Here is an 18,711-nt window from a genome sequence, read left to right on the forward strand (position 1 = left end):
GGAATTAGCTGAATTTTATGCAAATTTGTCTAGAATTCTTCTAAGAAAACGCCTAGGACATTAATGAAACAAAATGCTCATTTTGAGTGGAATGATAAATTTCAGTCTTGTTTTGATAGAACCAAAGAAGCCATTGTCAATGCCCCTATTTTACAAGGGTTTGACCCATCATCTGACACCTTTATTACCACAGATGCCAATGGTTCAGGGTTAGGTAGTGTATTGTCACAAAAGTCTGCACATGGTAAAGAGGTGATCATTGCGTTTGCGTCTCATTCTCTATCTCCGACAGAAGAAAAATATTCGGTGATAGAGAGGGAGACATTAGCTTGTGTGCGGGCAATGGAACACCTCTGAAAATTCATTTGGGGCAGAGAGTTCACATTACATTCAGATCATTAACCCCTGACAAAACTTTTGACAAAAGGTTTGTCAAGAGCATCAGCCAGAATTGCTTGTTTTTCTGAGGTTAGTTGATTATGTGGATGAGGTCCAGTATTTTCCTGGGGTCAAAAATGTTACAGCAGATTTTCTCAGCAGAATGTCTCTGTTGCTTATAGAGGTTGAACAGGACCCTTTGCGTGAATGTTCTGTGGCTTGTATTTTGAATAAAAGTAGTTCAACATGTATAAGGAAGAAAGAATGGATGGAGGCGTACCTCAAGGACGAGGTTATGCCGGAAGTCAAAAATAGAATCACAGATGGTTGAGGAAAAATACAAAGAAAGAATTGTAGTGATGAACTGAAAGCCTTTTGGGAGGTTAGAGATGAACATAGCTTATGTGGTGATTTTATTTTCAGGGGAGAAAGGATTATTCCTCCCAATGAAGTTAAGAGCAAACTGGTTAGCTTAGGGCATGAGGCACATGCAGGAATTTCAAGAACCAAACAGAACGTGAAAATGCTGTATTGATTGCCTAGGATGGACACAAAGGTTGAAAGGTTTGTGAGAAGTTGTGTGAATGTGTAAATAAGACTCTTAAAACCCTCAACTCTCCTTTGTCTTCTTTAAGTTGTCCAAACTTACCTTGGGAAGATAACGGTGTGCAATTTAAATCGGACGAGATGAAAACCTTCATGAGACAGGCAGGTATTGAACAAAAGTTTACAGCCCTATATCAACTGAGAGAAAATTCTGTTGCGAGAATGAAAAGAATGGGTAAAGGAGTTATCCAACTTGCCATTAAAGGTAAAGGTGTTAGGAAAGTTGAATTGAAAAGGATAGTGTGGACATACAGATTAACTCCACATGAGACGGTTGGTCAAAGTCCTTTTTAGGTCTCGCCTGAGCCAGTGCATGCGCTGTCTCAGGCGAGACATTTAGTAGGTGAGTTTTCAAAGTGCTACCCCACGCTTTGGCTGGCCTAGCGCTTGCGTTCACGCGAGCGTGCACGCGCGCAACCGCCAGCCAAAGCGCCCGATCAGGCGCCATCTGTCTTTCCTCTCGCTCCTCCGCCCCTCCCCCGCTGCGACATGGCCACACGACTTTTATTTTAACAGCACGGCGCCCGTTTAAGGGACGCTGCGCTTCAGTTCGTCGTCTTCTTTATCTTGTTCTATAGAGCCACATACCCCAATAAACGGCTTCTTGGTGCTGTAAACTTACAGAAACAAAGGTCTTAGCGTTTGCTCTCGCATCAGAAAACTGGAGACCATAAGCACGGCTCAAATAGCAAGCTTTTCAACAAAGGTGATACTTAATTTAAGCAACTTCAACCTGTTACTCTTCGGTGCAGGCGAGGGGACATTCCATAAAAAGATTCCACTTAGCCTAGCATTCAAATATATAAAAGCTGGCCAGCATTAGAGATATTTTGGGGGTACCCTTGCCAAAATGTACACTGCCCGGTACCCTTGCCAAAATGTACACTGCCCTATCCTCTTGTGCTAAATCTCTGATTGTCAATGACTTTCTGAAGGTGAGGCAGACCTCTGCTTGTCTGAGACTTCATCTGGGGGGGGGGGGCATCCATATTTCTGGAGCCTGATCTAAGAAGGCACAGCCCCCAACCCTGCTCTCCTAGGCCTGTCCTAGTTGCTCATGTCATAGATGACACCTCTAATGCCTTTTAAACAAGCATTGGCATAGCCAATAAGTCTCGCTTTTGCGAACTTAGTATTTCGTTTTTAAGCACAATATCCTTGGTGCAACGACATCAGCTGCTGCATGGCTAAACCTTGTACCTTATAAGTGTTTAGCCATGCAACAGTTGATGTTGTTGCACCAACGATATTGTGCTGCATAACTAAATACTTATAAGGTCCCAAAAGCGAGACCTATTGGCAATGCCAATGCTTGTTGTCTCATGAGAGGTAGATTGCCCTACTGAAAGTAGAATCTGGGTTGGATGAGAAGTAGTAGGAAGGTGGATTTGGATGTGGAGAATGTTAAAGATTGTATTAAGTCTTCGCAAGTAAAGAACACAGTTTATTTTGATTCAAGAAACTGAGTTAAGGAAGTGAAATTGAAGGAATGTCGGTGGGTGAGAGTCAAGTCGGGTAGGAAAACCATTAAAGGGGAAAGCGGTTTTAGTAATCCTAAGAAAATTGTTTAAGTGACGAGAAAAACACAGTGGAACTGGATGATAGTGGCATTCACCAAATGAGTTGGTTAGCCATTGTTAAACACGAGACACATACTGAAGAACCAAAGACTGAGGGCTTTGGTGTGGTTAAGTTGAAACGCTATTGGTGGTTGGAGGTCAGGAATGATAAAGAAAAAGGGGACTATAGGACAACCAAGAAGGTTGAAGAGAGAGTTGGAACAAGCGTGTATGAGGATCGCAGAAAAGAGAGGAATAGTGAGACTGTGGCCAGTTCAGAAGAATGTTTTAACTGTGAAGGGTTCAAACCAGCAGGTCAGAAATAATAATCAAGAAACCCAAATTGTTAGAAAATTTTGTTAGTAATGTTTTTTTTTTCTTTCCTCCCATGCTTTTGTTGTGCTTGTTTGTTGTTTAAAAAGGGGGGGGGTCATTTAGGGTTTGTGCAGATGTTGTTTTCTTGTTTTTGTTGTTTTTAATGAAGGGAGATGTGTAGTGTATTATGGTAAGTTTCCTTTAACCCCTTCGCTGCTGCGGACATTCCGCTGCAGCGCTGGGGGGGGCAGGGGGGCAGCGCGGTGGGCCTGTGCTCATGACGGAGCCGCTCCGTCATGAGCCACAGTTGAGCTGTGCTCATGACGGAACGGTTCCGTCATGACTCCGCCCATTTGCGTTGTCGCCCCGCACAGGCGGGGAAACAGCGCCGCGCAGGCGGAGCGGCCGCCAACAGGATTGTCATGACGGAACCGTTCCGTCATGAGCACACGCCAACCGTGGCTCATGACGGAACGGTTCCGTCATGAGCGGGGAAGGGGTTAACATGGAATCTCAATACGAAAGTGTTCACTCATGCTTGAGATTTCTAGCTTTCGGTGTAGAGAACTCCAGACTGGCAGTTTGATCCTGGAGTTTGGTGGAGGAGGTGTATGCATCCTTTTTGGTTATGGAATAAACTTCCTTTTGAAGAACCTTCAGTGTCTGTATTCACGATACTACATGCCCCTAAGGGTCATCCAGCGCTACTGTAAGGTAATGGTGTGTGAAGGAGTAAGTATCCTTTTGCAGTTTTGTATAGTGCGAACTCTGCCGAGGGCATTACATCGCTTTACCGGAGAACCCTACCACAGTAAAAAAAATTTAAGGACAGTAAGATTAAGTGATTTGCCCAGAATTACATGATGTTGAGCTACATGAGGTATCCGGTAGGACAGAGGTGCTGGGGAGAGGGAAGCCCTAGGATGTGTGTCAGATACCAAAGTTAGATAGCTGGGTGGGAGGGGGTGATGGAGAGAGGATATGGAAGTGGAAGACCGAGCAAGGTATGTCAGGAATCTTTGGGAGCACAGATAAGCGAGTGCACACTAGTGGAAGACAACAGAGTAGTGAATAGAGTATGAGGGAACAGCTAGAGGTGGGATCGAGAGGTGTACGGCAATTGCAAGGCCTTAAAGACAAATCTGGTATCAGTCAAATTGGGCAGGCTATGAAAGGTGTGTGGGGTATCACAGGAAGGCTGAATAAGAAGGTGTCGGAGAGGGGTGCCTAGCGGCAGGCATCAGTTAGCAGCAGCAAGTCGGGTGTAGAGGTATCACTGGTAGACGGGGTAGAAAATGTGGAGGGGGCTTTCAGACTGGCATTGGATACGAGTGGAGGGTGATGGGGATATAGAGGGATGTGTGGCGTCACCGGTAGGCACAATATGGTTGTGTCAGAGGGCACCAGATATCGACAGAAGACAATTGGGTACAGAAGTGCTTAGGAAGGTATTAGGTGGAGGTGGGGTGGAGAAGCATCAGTGTAGAGGATCAAGTCCAGAGGGCCCTAAAAGGTAGGCATTAGAAGGGCGATGGGCTAGAGGACATGCAAGGTGTAGAAATTGGATTTTTTGGGGTGGGGGACTGCCTACTTCAAGGAATAATCACAACCCATATCAGGATGAATCATCCAATTAACCTGAGCTCAAACCCCTGGTAGCTAGTGCACTGAGCAGATAGGCTAATTTTAGTATAATGTGTAAAGTATTCATGCCATACCAAGACAGTAATAGAGTAAAAACGCAAAATAAATTAAAATCCCAAACCGAATAATTAAAAAATAAAATAAAAAAAGAGTAAATTGCCATCAATAAAATGACACCAACATGACAAAACTCAAATATGGGGAACAAAAGATATGATTTTTATTTTTAAGTAGAATTAGCACCAAAAATCACAAAGTGCTAATGATAGACAATGGCTGTGGTAGACTGGGACTTAGACATAATTTGAGTCTTAATGCAATGGAGCACTTCTCTGATACACAACCAGTTCGTCCTGGTCAAAAAGTTTACATTCTGACTTAGACTTTTTAGTCCCAATCCCCTACAGTAATATACTTCTAAAGCCCTATAGGATCTCAGGGATGGCACTAAGAATCACAGGGTGTCTGGCAGAGGTCAATTGCTTGGTCCATCTGACTCTGGTCAGCTTGGCATTTCCAGGAAAAGGGCTTTTGCAGCTAGTTTTCTCCCTGTATCCACACACGTCAGACAACTATGTCTTAAAGTCCAATTCTTTGTCCTGGGTACAAGAAGGAGCAGGTTCGGTCCTACAGATGATCTCTCGGGTCACCGACAGCCGGCCCAGTCATCTTTTGATCTTTTGCACTTCAAGAAAGTGTTCTGAAGTGGATGCCTCGAGGTGCCACATTTATGCCTGTCACAAGCTAGTGGCGACTCCTAGTCCCTCCCTAACCACTGGGTTAAGAGTTGCCAGGGCCTGACCAACCCTGTAAACAGGCCCCAAATGTAATGTCAGGGCAAATCCAAGTTTGTGAAAGACTTTGGCCATACTGACCTTGGGCTCGAGGGCTGGAGATGTGTGTGGGGAGTGTAGTATGGCGCTTCCACGTAGAACACTAAAATCCAGCTTGGAGCAGGTACTGTACCAAAAACACACCCAGAGTCTGATCAGACAGAAGCAAAACCCTTCAGCATCCAGACTCTTCTACACAAGAATTGTCTTGCCATTCTGTATTCTACCTTCCAATGCACCCCAAGTGTACCATCTGAACACAGCAGACATGTCAAGCAGCATTAGGTACTCCAGCAGGATTTGACACTAGTGTCAAAAAGGATGTCCATGGCATCCATCCTGCATTTTCTGTGGATTTCAGAGGAGTCATCTTTGCCAATTCAGGTCATTCCTGTGTTTGCTTTTAGGAGGCTAATCACTGGATGGAAGAAGCCGGAGAACCGATGCAAATTAGACTTCTGAAACGTCAAGCAGGGGGGGAAAGGTAACGTTCTAAAAGTTACTTTTCCTACACATTTATTAAAAATCAGACCACCACTGAAATGGATTTTTAATCATTGTTAAAATTGTTCTTTTTCTAGCTGCCCTCATTCTTGAGATACAGTATTAGTATTTGATATGTATTCCCAGTGTTTCTCTATGGGCCTGCAGGGCTTTCTAAAATGAAAATAGCTTTTGGGTGCTAGTCATAGTTAAGGCATGTTAACATTACATTTCTATATGTCCTTTTTAGGTCTCGCCTCGCTGGCGAGAGCTTTAGTAAATGGGGGATTTGGAAGTGCATACTAGTGCTTTCAGGCCTCCAAATACAGTGCATGTGCGCTGGGCGCGCGCACCATTTGGCAGCCTGCGTGATCATTTTGCGGCCGCTTTGATGTTCTCAGTGAGCCGCGCGGCCACTGAGAACATCAAAGCGGCCGCGAAAGTGCTAACCATTTGCCAGCCTGCGTGCCTCTCTCCCCTACCCCCTCCCTTATCCCACTTCCTGCTTGTTTTTTCTTGACGTACTTTGAGCGTACTTTAACACCGCTTCTCCTTTCCTTTACAACCATTTCCGACACACCCTTAAGGTACACTACTCTGACCCGGCCGTTGCCTCATACATTAGCGCCACTTTACAGAGTTTGACAGTGAAGCGCTACTTTTTGTTTTCTCGTCTTTCTTGGAACAACATTGTTTTCCAGCTGCAACACTGGAGGCCAAGGAGGAGAAGCTCATAAGAAGCTCACCCATGCATTTGCTCGCTACAGACTTGTTTATCCCTTGCATCAGTAAAAGGCAGATTTTTATTGAAGACATTTCAGATTACATTTTGAGTGTGGACAAAGTTCGACCACAGAGCATTATGAAAGGTCTTGTGCTGGTTTTCACCATTCATCTTGAGTTTCATTTTACCCTCATTTGTCTTCTGCAAGGGGCTAAATAAGAGAACCCAATATTCGATATTATAACTCTTCAAAGCTCGCATAGTGCTAAGAGCACTAATCTGCACCATGTCATGGCAATAATATTCACCATGCTATAGTGAGTGCAGCGTCTGGGGAATCTCAAATACTGTCTGTACAAAATGAGGTTTGTTTTTGTCACACATTACAGTTTTCGTTTTTATGGTGTTTATGATCAGTTTGTAACGACTGCATCAAGCAGGTAAGCAGTATGCCACTGTAGTGCCATTGGCACCTGATGCCTTACTACAACATCATCAGCATATAGTAACAAGCATTGGCATAGCCAATAGGTCTCGCTTTTGGGACCTTATAAGTATTTAGTTATACAACTGTTGCATGGCTAAACACTTATAAGGTCCCAAAGGCGAGGCCTATTGGCTATGCCAATGCTTGTTTTAAATACTATGCACTCTGCCTTATTGGTAACAAGGCCTACATAGGGGTCACTCAATATATAAACGGGAAGTGTTGACCCCGTCAAAAGGATTTATTTTGACAGGTCAAATTGCAGTTTTAACACTACTATGGTGCTAGGCCTGAAGCCATGTTTGCACTGCCACTAGGGAATGGCCCAATAGGTGCACCACTCCATTAGTGGCATTTAACTTCCAGGCCCTTTGTACCATATACCAGGGACTTGAAGGCAAGTTAACTATGCTGATTAGGAACATTCCAATTCAACCATGTATAAAGGGGAGAACATAGACTTTACTACTGTTTAAAAGGAGTAAAGTGCACATAGTTCTAAAGGCAGTAAAAATATAGGATCCAGTAAAAAGGTGAAAAATATGGGTGACCACGCAGAAAAGGTAGATTTCCTACACAAAGTATAAAGTATAATCAGGAGAAGATACATTTTGGTTCCTGAAGGGTAGACACCAGAAGAATATGATGGTACAGAGGATGTGTGGTATCAAAGGGATATAGGATAGAAATGTATGTAAAAGAAGCTGGCTCTCTGTATAGTGTACTAAAACAAAGTACACTGTCCAGAGAGTCCAGTGGGTCTCCAACTGGTTTACAGAGACAAAAGTAGATAATGCCGATGCTTTCTTTTGTGGTAGTTGGGAAGCAGTTAGGCTTATCAGAGGGTAGTGCTGAGAATGTGTTGTACTCACAGAGGCAATAAATGAGGCACGCACTCAAAAAAATAAATCTGTGACCAATTTAGAAAAAGAACACTTCTTTTTATATACATTTCAAACTCAAGAACTTCTTTTTAAAGTAAGCACAGTTTTTGATAGAAATATGCACAGGCAAGTAAATGTTCAACCCTGTCCGCTTTTACACTCAATGCAATCCTATGGAAGGAACAATCAACGTGGCATAAAGGAAGGTACAGTCTGTTTCAGGGGTTCACCTCTGGAATCGTAATAGTAGTGGGCCAAGGTTCAAAGTACTACGAGAAGTTCTCTGGGAACCGCATGGGTCCTACCAGGAGCAGATTGCTTGTGAGACTGGTAGCTGGCGTGCTACAGAGAAGTGGGGCACCTGAAAAGAGGCTGCACAGGGGGACTTGCCCGCAAGTCAGAGGGCTCCCAAACGAGGGCTCAGGTCGCAAGGGGTCTCGTAGCACGGGGGTACAGCCGATTTGTCGGGGGCGGGAGGCTCATGAGCAGAGTGGTTTTAGTTGGCTGCACTGGTACACAAAGATGCACCTCGCTGTCGGGGACAACAGCTGTCAGGGGCAAAAACAAGGCAGCTGTGCCACTCTCAAAGTGGATCTCGGTGATGCTGGCATCCCTCAACTGCTGCTTGGTCCTGGTGCAGTGAGAATCCGGTCTGGACTCTCGCTGTTGGTGTTTGGTGCAAGGCATCCAGTACCCTGGGGGTTGGTACTGCATGGCTCCAGTTGGTCCTGGTGTCGTCACACTCGATGGGGAGACAGACCTGACCTTGCAGAGCACGCGTACCTTCTGGTCATCTGTGGCGTGAGGCGGGGAGGTGCAAGGCGGTGGGCGGGAGGTGCAAGGTCGTGGGCTGGAATCTGCTCGTCAGTGCATGAGGACTGCTGGGGAGTAGCTTGTCTACTCCAAGGGAGAATATCAGTGTTAACAGGATACCCAAGGTTTTGGTAGTTCTCCAGCTCGAAGGATGAGTCACTGACTTGATTGTCGAGAGAGGGCTTTGAACTGCACAGTTTTGCACCATGGTCCAAAGTTCTGCTGCAGTTCTCACCAGGCAGTGACTCCTCATCCTTCTGTTGATCCGTCAAATCTGAGTTCTTGGGTTCAGGGGTGCCACCTAAATACTCAATTATGGGGCGCTTACGGGGAGTGACAGGTAGTAGCCAATTAGCTATCTACCTTAGGGTGTCTACACACTCTATATGACCACGTCCTGTGAAAAGTGGGCATAACCCTGACCATAGATGAGTAATTCTTTCCAAAAACAACATGGAGGAATCTCAAAAGTGGGGTCCACATTGGATGGTCTGCCGCAGGGATGAAGCTGGCTGGATGAAGGCACACCCCCTAATCTAACTAATTTTCCCGCCTGTCTTGCTGCCAAAAAGTGGGGTGAGGACTGGGGAGGGTCAGGACACCTTCACTATCTGGAGAGGCCCGGGGTCACGTATCAAAGGTGGCAGTGCCTTTGAAGCTTCCTGCCCTGGAATGCCCATCCTGCATGGACAAGGTGTGAAAACCTCTGTGCAGAGCAGGCTATGTTCCTTGCCACTGAGAGCGATGGCTCTCACCTCAGGAGGCAAGAAACTTGTCCATGGTGGCTGGCTGATTGAGAACGGTCAGTCAACACGCTAGCAGTCGGTATGTTTTCAGGGGGCACCTCTAAGGTGCCGTCTATGTGCACTTATTAATAAATCCAGCACTGGCATCAGTGCGGGTTTATTAAGATGAGGTGTTTGGTACCAAACACCTTGGTGTACAGTGAAGCCATCATGTGATGATGGATGTCCAGTCCATGTACTCATTATGGCTTCCCTGTGCACTCATAATATCCAAGGGTGAACTTTGATATCACGGGGACACATCCACTCAAGCAGATGTGCCCACACATGGGTATAGTGCACCCTGCCTTCAGGCTGTATGTAAGGCCTGCCATACGGATGACTTACCTATACCACATTCAGTGTTTAGCTGGTATGGCGCACAGAGAGGTGTGTGCCATGCCGACTCTTCGGTTTTCTTTACACCAAGACACGCAGGCTGCAATGGCAGTTAGCATGAGCTTGGTGTGGGGGAGCCTTAAGGTGGCACAATTTGTGTGGCAGCCCTTAGGGACCCTCTTTACCTCCAAGGCCCCAGGTACTAGGGATACCACTTACTAGGGTCTTACAAGGATCCTAAAGGGGTGCCAATTGTTAAACAATTGTACAATTTAGGGAAAGAACACTGGTTCTGGGGACCTGGTTAGCAGGAACCCAGCACACTCCAGCGGTGTGGACTTTAATAAAATATTGACTTGTCCATGGGACAGGGTGCTTCATAAATAGGGCTCCCGGTTTTATGGTATTTATTTTTTTAACATTTCCGTCTGTATTTATCCATATTTATATTTTGCCCATCTTATTGGTATTTATCCATATTTATTTTGTGTTTTGCGAATATATGGAGTCATAAGATGGCATATTTCCACATTTATTTAACTGATAAATATGCACTCATACTTTCCTACCTGTCGCGTTTTAGCAAATTAAGCAGCCAAATATAGCTAAATACTGCACCTTCAGGTAAATATGAGCATTATAATGTAAATATGTTACCATACACCTGCATTTAGGGAAATCTCAACCTATTTTTAACTCCCTATGCTGTCTATCTGCTCAGCTATTGTCGAAAAACAGAATGGAGAGTCACCTACAAGAAGCACACTTTTCTGCATTTTTCCACTTTTAAAAATAAATACAGACAGGAAACACTATGTTTTCTGTCTGTAATTATCTGTAAAAATCAGTAAAAACGGAAAACCAGGAGCCTTATTCATAAATCTACTTGTCCTGTAACAATATCTACTTGTCCCTTTGGTGCCATGTAGTGTGACGGCAAATTATGGCAGCAGTCTCATTCTATAAGAGATCTGCTAATAGCCTCTCTGATTATGCCAGAGCTCATACCATAGTAGGGATTAAATACTAGCAGTTCCCTTATTTTGTCACCTGTCCTCAGATCTACATACAAGGGCTGGAGGTAGTGGTAAGCAATAGTTCTCCATGGTTGGAATGCCCTTTTGAGTCTGTGCAAACCCAACCTGCAAGTTTTATGGGTTTTTATCAGCTTGTCTCTAATACATTTCGAGACAGAGAAAGGCTGGAAAATGTACTCCTGACAAGGGCAGAAGTAAAACTTCTTCCAGGGTTGGGAGATACAAGTAATTGGTGGTAATGTGAAATTGCTACCGCTTAACAGATTTTCACATGAGTACACATGCATATTTGCTCATGCTAAAATGTAGTTCACAAATATTTGCTAGGAGTACGATTTCATGACCCACTTCTATTGTGAATTAATGAAAGCTGTAAATCTGCACTAATGCAAGAACATATACCATAGGTGCTCTTTGAATTGGACCCCTATTTAGGTCTGGTATCAATCAAGACATTTTTTTTTTATTACAATGATATCTCAATCTAGCGGCTGGCTTTTTTCTTGAGTGACAGCATTCTGCTCTTTCACTAGGAGCATATCAGCAGCAAAGTAGTTTGTTTGGTGCCAGGAACAACTGTGGCAATATACGTTTTTGAGACCAAAAATATGTTTGCTTTTGCCAATGTTTGTTATAATGATGAGGGACCGGCAGCTCCCACAACAATAAAGTTTTACAAAAACCATGTAAAACGAGACACGCTTTGACAAAACAAAAGGCCAACCACCAATGTCCTACCTATGGGCTTTGCCAATGCTTATTTATTTTCATGTTTCCAATTAATTTTGTTGTTTTGTAAAACTTGTTACACTGATTTTCCATTAGTAATGTGTTGATGCATAATGATATTTCCAAAAAATAGTCATAAGTGATGCTACAAAGTAATGGTACCTACAATTTCACAGTAGTTTAGAAAACTGTTTTTTTCCCCAGTTGCATTTTCTATGAAGATTTTATTTTGACAGCAAAGAATCATCAATCCTGCTTTAAAGCTTTTGCATATATTTGAATCTAATCAGAGAACATTCTGGAAGCATTATACATAGCCTCAGCCTCATATTGTTGAACTTTGCAAAAGTATGTACACATTTTTATACTAGAACCACTGTCAGTAGTGCAGTCTGAACTTACGTTTCCATCACCCTAATCAATAAAGACCTTGTATTAATGGCCCTAAATACAAGTTTAAACAGCATTAACACATGGAAATAAATATTATCTTAACTGCAGACAATGTCCTTCCCTGATCCATAATGTGGTACTGTAATCTGGCATCCAAAGAGTCTGTGCTGCAGGGGATTAGGCCTACTTGTCCCAAGGACAAAATAAACATGAAAATGTATAGTCCTTGACCCCAAACAATATGTCATGGGCGTCGGGTTATAGGAATTCCACACCCCTGAGAATCTCGGTCAAGTTGCATCAGATACCAGGCAAAACGTGGAGGGTAACCATGTCAAAAGGGTCACTTTCCTACAGTCTGTCAGAGATCTCATATGTGAGTCAGGTAACAGAAAACATTGGCGCTAAGAGTAGCATTGCGAGGCGTCAAAGGGAAGAGAGAAGTGGTGTCAGGTAGGGGAAGTCCCTCCGGGGGAGTCAGATAGTACCATTGAAAAGTGATCGTACATAGAGCACGTAGGGGTGCGTGTTTGTATTGTTATAGGAAGGGCTCTAGAGGAGCGTGTTTCAATTACCAATAAATTAATGTGGGGCTCAAAAGGAAGTATGAAGTATTGCAAGGGTGCTGGGTAGAAAGGTGTCCTGTACAGGACACTTGAGGAACAGCAGTTACAAGTGTAGGGTGGTGGGGTATTCACAAGTGTAGGGGTGTCAGCGGGTGAAGTGATGTAGAGTTGTCAAGGCACGGATGGATCAACTCAGAGGGAAAGGTGATGGACAACAGAAAGGTGAATGATAGATATGTGCAAGACAAAAGGGGAATTTGGGCGCTATTGGAAGGTAATGGGGTTAAGGGATACGGGAGATATCATTTGAATACAGGATAGGGAGGTATCGAGAGGCCCCAAAATATTGTTAGTTTCCACTAGAAAGATATAGAGCAGAAAAGGACATTAGAAGTGTCAGTGGAGTTGGGTTAAAGAGGTGTCAAGCAGAGAGACTGATCTAGAAAGTCCTGCCAGGTACCAGTGGAAGATGGTGAGGTGTATGTGTTTGGGGTATCAGTGGAAAGCAGGGTAAAATAGAATCAGATAGAAGAGTCATGTATCAGATACCAGTGAAAGATAAAGGATATCGAGAGGCGTGTAAGGTATCACAGGCATGCAGGCTAGAAAAGAATCCGGTAGGGGAGGATTCCTAATGGGCATGCAGATACCAGTCAAAGGTGGAAGGGTATGGATGAGAATGTGAGGTATCTGAGGGGGGTAGTATAGAGAGATGCCATATAGAGAAAGGACCCAAGATGGACATATAGATAATACGGAGGGGGGTGGTATAGATGAATGTGGGGTATCAGTAGCAGGTTATGGGGGAAACAGGTGTGTGTAAATTAATGAGTACGTTTTAATGCAACTAATACAAAATAAAACAGCACATAAAAATATGAATAATAAACTATAAAGCCCTAAACATAGTTGTGTATTAGGAATGATCAAGATAAGCGTAAAATAAACTCTCCTTCAGATGGTGACAGCATCTCATAAAAGGTGTACACTGTGAGGATCGTCATACGTGATCAATAATTTAGTTATAAGATCAAAAAAACCTGACAAAAGTTGAGTGTGTGAGTTATCAATGGGTGTCTGCAGAAAAAGGACTGCTGAAACATTTTTCATGTATCAAAAAGGTGAGATGGCATAGAAGAGCTTGTGATGGATTAAATAGAGATTGGATAGACGTATGGTCTATAGGGGCATAGTATTTAAATAACACAATGAGGTAAGCGGATACATATGCAAATAGCATAACACAATATAACCAGTTGTATTGATGGAATTGGAATACATCAGTGGAAGGCAACAAGAAACACAGAAATATCAAGCAAATGACAGATCTGAGGGATATGCCAGAAGGAGGCAATACGGGAGGTGGTGGTGTTGATCAGGAATGCTGGAATTATGTAGCAACGAATGGGCAAATACAATGACAGATAAAGCCATCAGATGCAATTGAAGCAAAATGATACTGTGCATTAAGGCATTACTATCCAGTGATTTTGAGATTTCAGTACACGCTGATGCAAATGGAATTTCAACATTACAAAAATTGTCTCTTAAGAAAGATCATTATATGCGTTCAGCAGTTCCTATTCAAAATGTAATGTATAGGCAATTAACAATTTTGTCTTGTCTGAAGCACAGGAATAGCATGGTATTGCCACTGTCCTTTTTACCTCCCAAGGTTAGTTTGAGTGAACACATACACAATGATATAATAAGCAGACAACAGCCCTTAAGATCACGTCTTGTAACAAAAGTTGTTCTTTCCTGCTGTGCATCCCAGATACCTTTTAAAACGTATTCAGTTTGGAGTTACTCTGTGTTCATATTAACGGGCACCTGTAAGCCCCTTTTCATTAAGACCACTCCCACTTGTGCATCATAAACCTATTAAGTTAAAGTCTTGCTAGGAGGCACTTAAAAATATTAAAGAATCAGATCTGAAAAACAAACACGGTGTTTGGAATTCTTCCGAGTGCCATTTTGAAATAACTACTGGTCTGAGAACAAGGCCTTATAAGTTAACATAAATTTGAACAAATAGTCAAACAAAACATTGTCATGACAGGGGGAAATCAGCCTTTCTAACCAATCTGATTTACACTGGAGTGTGGGTTTTACTCCCTGCAACATTCCAATGCCCTATGGTAATCCATCAATCAGAAATGTTAACATCACGAAGGAAAAAATACCACCATTTTGAATGCTGAAATACAGCAATAAACAGCTGAAAGACGACCAATTAAGTTATGAAGTGTGTGATGCAGAGGTAAACCTCAAGCAATAAATAATATTTATTTTTGGGTTAAATCTACCAGGTATGCAGCAAATATTTGATTCTGGTGCAAATTCATGCTTATGTAAAACATCTAACTGTTGAATTCTATTGGCCCTGAGAAAGGTTCGGTCCATAGAGCGTAAAGAAATAGTAATGTGGGGGTATCAAGGGGTACGTTGGGTGTCAAAAGGCAGTGGAATATGCATTATAATGGGACAGACAGTGTGCTATAGAGTATTTCGAGAGGGGGGGGGGGGGTTGTATTTAAGTTTTTGAAGGCTCCAGACAGATAGTTTGGAGGATGTGTGAGCTATTAGAGGCAACGGTTAGGTCGCAGGATATTGGTTATGTGATATGCCAGAATAATGTTATTGGTATAGTGGGTGTGTGGTGCAAGGAAGTGGCAGCGGGGTGTGTTGTTCTACTAGGTGTGTAAAAAAAAAAAAGCAGACCTACGTTTCAGACTGGAAAACAGCTCTAGTAACTGCAAAAAGCTCTTCAACATCATCAAAGAGTTCTCAAAACCACCGCCGCCACTAGCCCCATCACAAAACCTGTGCAACAACCTCTCTGATTTTTTTCACAACAAAATCCTCAAAATCTACAGCAACTTCAACCCCCAACACAAGACGCAAGAACTCATCATCCAGCTGCCCACCACCAAATTGGAGCACCAGAGCACAAACTGAAAACCCCTCACCCCAGAAGACACAGCTGGAATCATGAGAATAATTCACTTAGAGGCCCTGCCCAACCCTTGCCCCCACCATATAAAAAAAAAAAAACTTAGGAGGAATTCTGATCTGCTCCCACCACACCACCATTAACAAATCTCCATCCAAAGTGGAACCTTCATGGACAACTAGAAACACACAGAAACCCACAGCAGACCCAAAAGAGCTCAGGAACTTCAGACCTGCCTCACTCCTGTCCTGCCCATTCAAAGTCAAGTAAAAACCATAAGCAAACAACTCTCTAGCCATCTTGAACAACATCACCTACTAGACATCTTGCAGTCTGGATTCCGCAGCAACCACAGCACAATAACTGCTCTCATTGCAGCAAAAGAGGACATCATGGACAAAAAGTAAGCCATAGTATTTATACTACTCTACCTTTTTGCAGCCTTCAACACCATCTCCCACAGCAAACTCATCACAAGACTCCACAACTCCAGAGTACACTGACCTTCCCTGAGATGGCTGCCCTCTTTTCTCTACAACAGGACCCAGCGAGTCAGGCTCCCACCCTACACTTCTGAACCAAATAACCTTTTCTGGGGAGTCCTTCAATGACCAACTCTGAGCCCTACCATTTTCGACGTCTACATGGCGCCACTCTCACAGGTCATAAGTTTCTACAGAATCAACATTGTCTTATACACAGCCAACACCCATCTCATCCTCACAGACAACTACCACACCACCAGGACCAATGTCGTCACCTGCATGCCCAACTTAGCAAACCGGATTAAACAGAACTGCCTATAACTAAACGCAGATAAACTGAAGTCTTGATCTTCGGGAACAAAAGCTCTCCATGGGTCTCCTTCTGGTGGCCAACAGACCTGGGATCCACTCCCACTGACAGCGCCAAAAACCTCTCCATCATCTTGAATAACAGGCTCACAATGACCAAACAAGTGAACGCCGTCACCTCTTCCTGCTTTTTCATCCTATGTATGATCCACAAAATATTCCAGTGGCTACCCACTGACACAAGGCGCATGGTATGCAGGTTCTTATCACTAGCAGACTAGACCATGGCAACACACTCTACACTGGCATTACGAGTGAACTTATAAAAAAACTGCATATCACCCAGAATGCCGCCAGACTCTTCCTCAACATCCCCCGCAGCACAAACATCACACCCTAGCTCAGAGAGCCACACTGGCTACTAATCCGTAAGTGATGCCAATTTAAACTGCTCACCTATACATACAAAGCCCTACACAACGTTGGACCTGTCTACATCAACCACCGACTAGACTTCCACGAACCCACCAGGCAACTGCGCTCAGCCACATTCCATCATGTGCAAATACCTCGCATCCGCAGGAGCAAATCAGCATGATGTCCTTCTCGTACGTCGCTGCCAAATCCTGGTTACCCCTCGGGTGAGAAGCACGATATACAAATCCTCGTAACATAATATAGCAACATATGGTGCAATGAGGTATCAGTGGACAGTTTTGTTGTGCTAGATGGAAGGAAGTATCGGTGTGTAAGGAGAACGAGGTAGCGCAGGGTGTGTGAGCTGTCAAAAGGTGGCGTGGCGTTGTATTGGGAGACAGTGGCTCCATGGAATTTATTAGATTACAAGTCGTGGTGGGGATTATGCGAACCAGGAGGCGGCCATTGTTCAGTGTTATAATGGGAGGCAGAGGGCAAAATAGTGACCGGAGATGCTGCGGGAGTGGGTGTCGAATACGGTATAATAAGGTGGCGAAGGGGGTGTTTATGGAGTACAAGGACGAAGCAGAGTGCGTGGTTATCGGTGTTGGCTTCACCGAGGACAGATGGTGTCGTGTGATTTGCCAGGATGAGGTGGTAGTATAGCGATTGTGTGAGCTGCCAGGAGTAGGACTGTGTATTGTTGTACTGTCAGAAAGCGGGGGCAGTATGCTGTAGTATGTCAGGACATGATGGGGTTGTGCGAGGTACCAGAAGAAGGCGGCAGGTCTGGAGGATGGAAGGGGGGCTTCGCCGAGGTATGAGAAGGCGGGCTGTGGCGCACTTGTGAGGTGCTATGAGACGGTTGCGGTAGTGTGAGGTAACGGGGGAGGGTGCACAGGGTGGTCTGGGGTGCCAAGGGAAAGAGGGCGGTGGAACGGAATGCTTGTGATGTGCCAGGAGGCGGGGTGCGCAGTTGTACTACGAGAAGGCAGTGGGCTCAAGCGGTTTGTGTATACACACGGCGGTCACACCCCCTTCCTTGGCTGCAGCCCTTACAGGCGCTCTACTCTGTCACCACACACCTGACGGGTGTGGGAGGTTGAAATAACTCTTCTTCCCTTGGGACTGAAGGGACATCGGCGAGTAGTGTACAGGGCATTCTACGTGGGTGTTTTGCTTCCCTATTACCCAAGAGAAACACACAATACTGTCGCCTGGCAGACAGCGGCGTAGGATAACGGACGAGAGAAGAAGCCGAGGTGTAAAGGTGCTCTAGGGTAGTGGGCACATACCTTTGAGGTCCTAAGCTTAATTGCGGGACTTCGAGACCAGGCACCAAAACAATGCAGCTGTTCCACTGCAGAGACCCCGTGCAGTCAAAGGTAGACGCCGTTGACAAGCAGACATCCACGGTCCGGCGCTGCGGGCTGAGTCCTGTTCCTTTCCGTGTCCTGCCGGGTGGTGCTGTGCCTGTGTGCGGCGCTTTCACCGTGTGTACAAACGCGCCTCCCGGGCAGCCGCACTCCGCTGTTCCGATGTCACTGCCTCTCTGGCAAAATGGCGTCCAGCGACAGGGTCTCCCCGCCCACCCCGCAGGGGCGGGGGAGCGGGGTTCGCCAGCTCTGCAGCTGCCATGTTACGTGAGGCTCCGATAGCTTAGCGCGTGGGCAAGGGGGCTGCCCTCGAGACACATGCGTTATGTCCGTGTGCCTGCCAGTAGGACCTCAGCGCGGATAGCGACTTCCTGGGGGGTCTATGTTCCATTCGTGTTCTGATGTCTGGACTGGGGTGACGATGTTCCTGGTCCGGGGTAAGGAGGCCTACGGCGTTGGTAGGTGCCCGGGCTGCTGTTCGAATGTGCCCGAAATTAAATGGTGGCTTGTTTGGGTGTAGATTTCCAGCCCTGGAGTTCATTGGTACTTTGGGTTGTAAGTGTGGGCTGTAGTTAAAATGTGCCCGATTAGGT

General features: G+C 44.8%; 1 protein-coding gene across 4 annotated transcripts in view; it reads right to left on the bottom strand.

The window, feature by feature from the left end:
• KMT2E (lysine methyltransferase 2E (inactive)) overlaps positions 1-18,296 on the bottom strand; it is a 2,077,373-nt gene extending 2,059,077 nt beyond the window's left edge. For all 4 annotated transcript variants that reach the window (XM_085654164.1, XM_085654162.1, XM_085654163.1 and 1 more), the window contains exon 1: positions 18,038-18,296. The gene's annotated coding sequence lies outside the window, so the exon portion shown is untranslated. The remainder of the gene's footprint in view (positions 1-18,037) is intronic.
• Positions 18,297-18,711: the final 415 nt, after the last annotated feature.

The sequence above is a fragment of the Triturus cristatus genome, chromosome 4_1, assembly GCF_964204655.1.
Source record: "Triturus cristatus chromosome 4_1, aTriCri1.1, whole genome shotgun sequence".
NCBI lineage: Eukaryota > Metazoa > Chordata > Amphibia > Caudata > Salamandridae > Triturus > Triturus cristatus.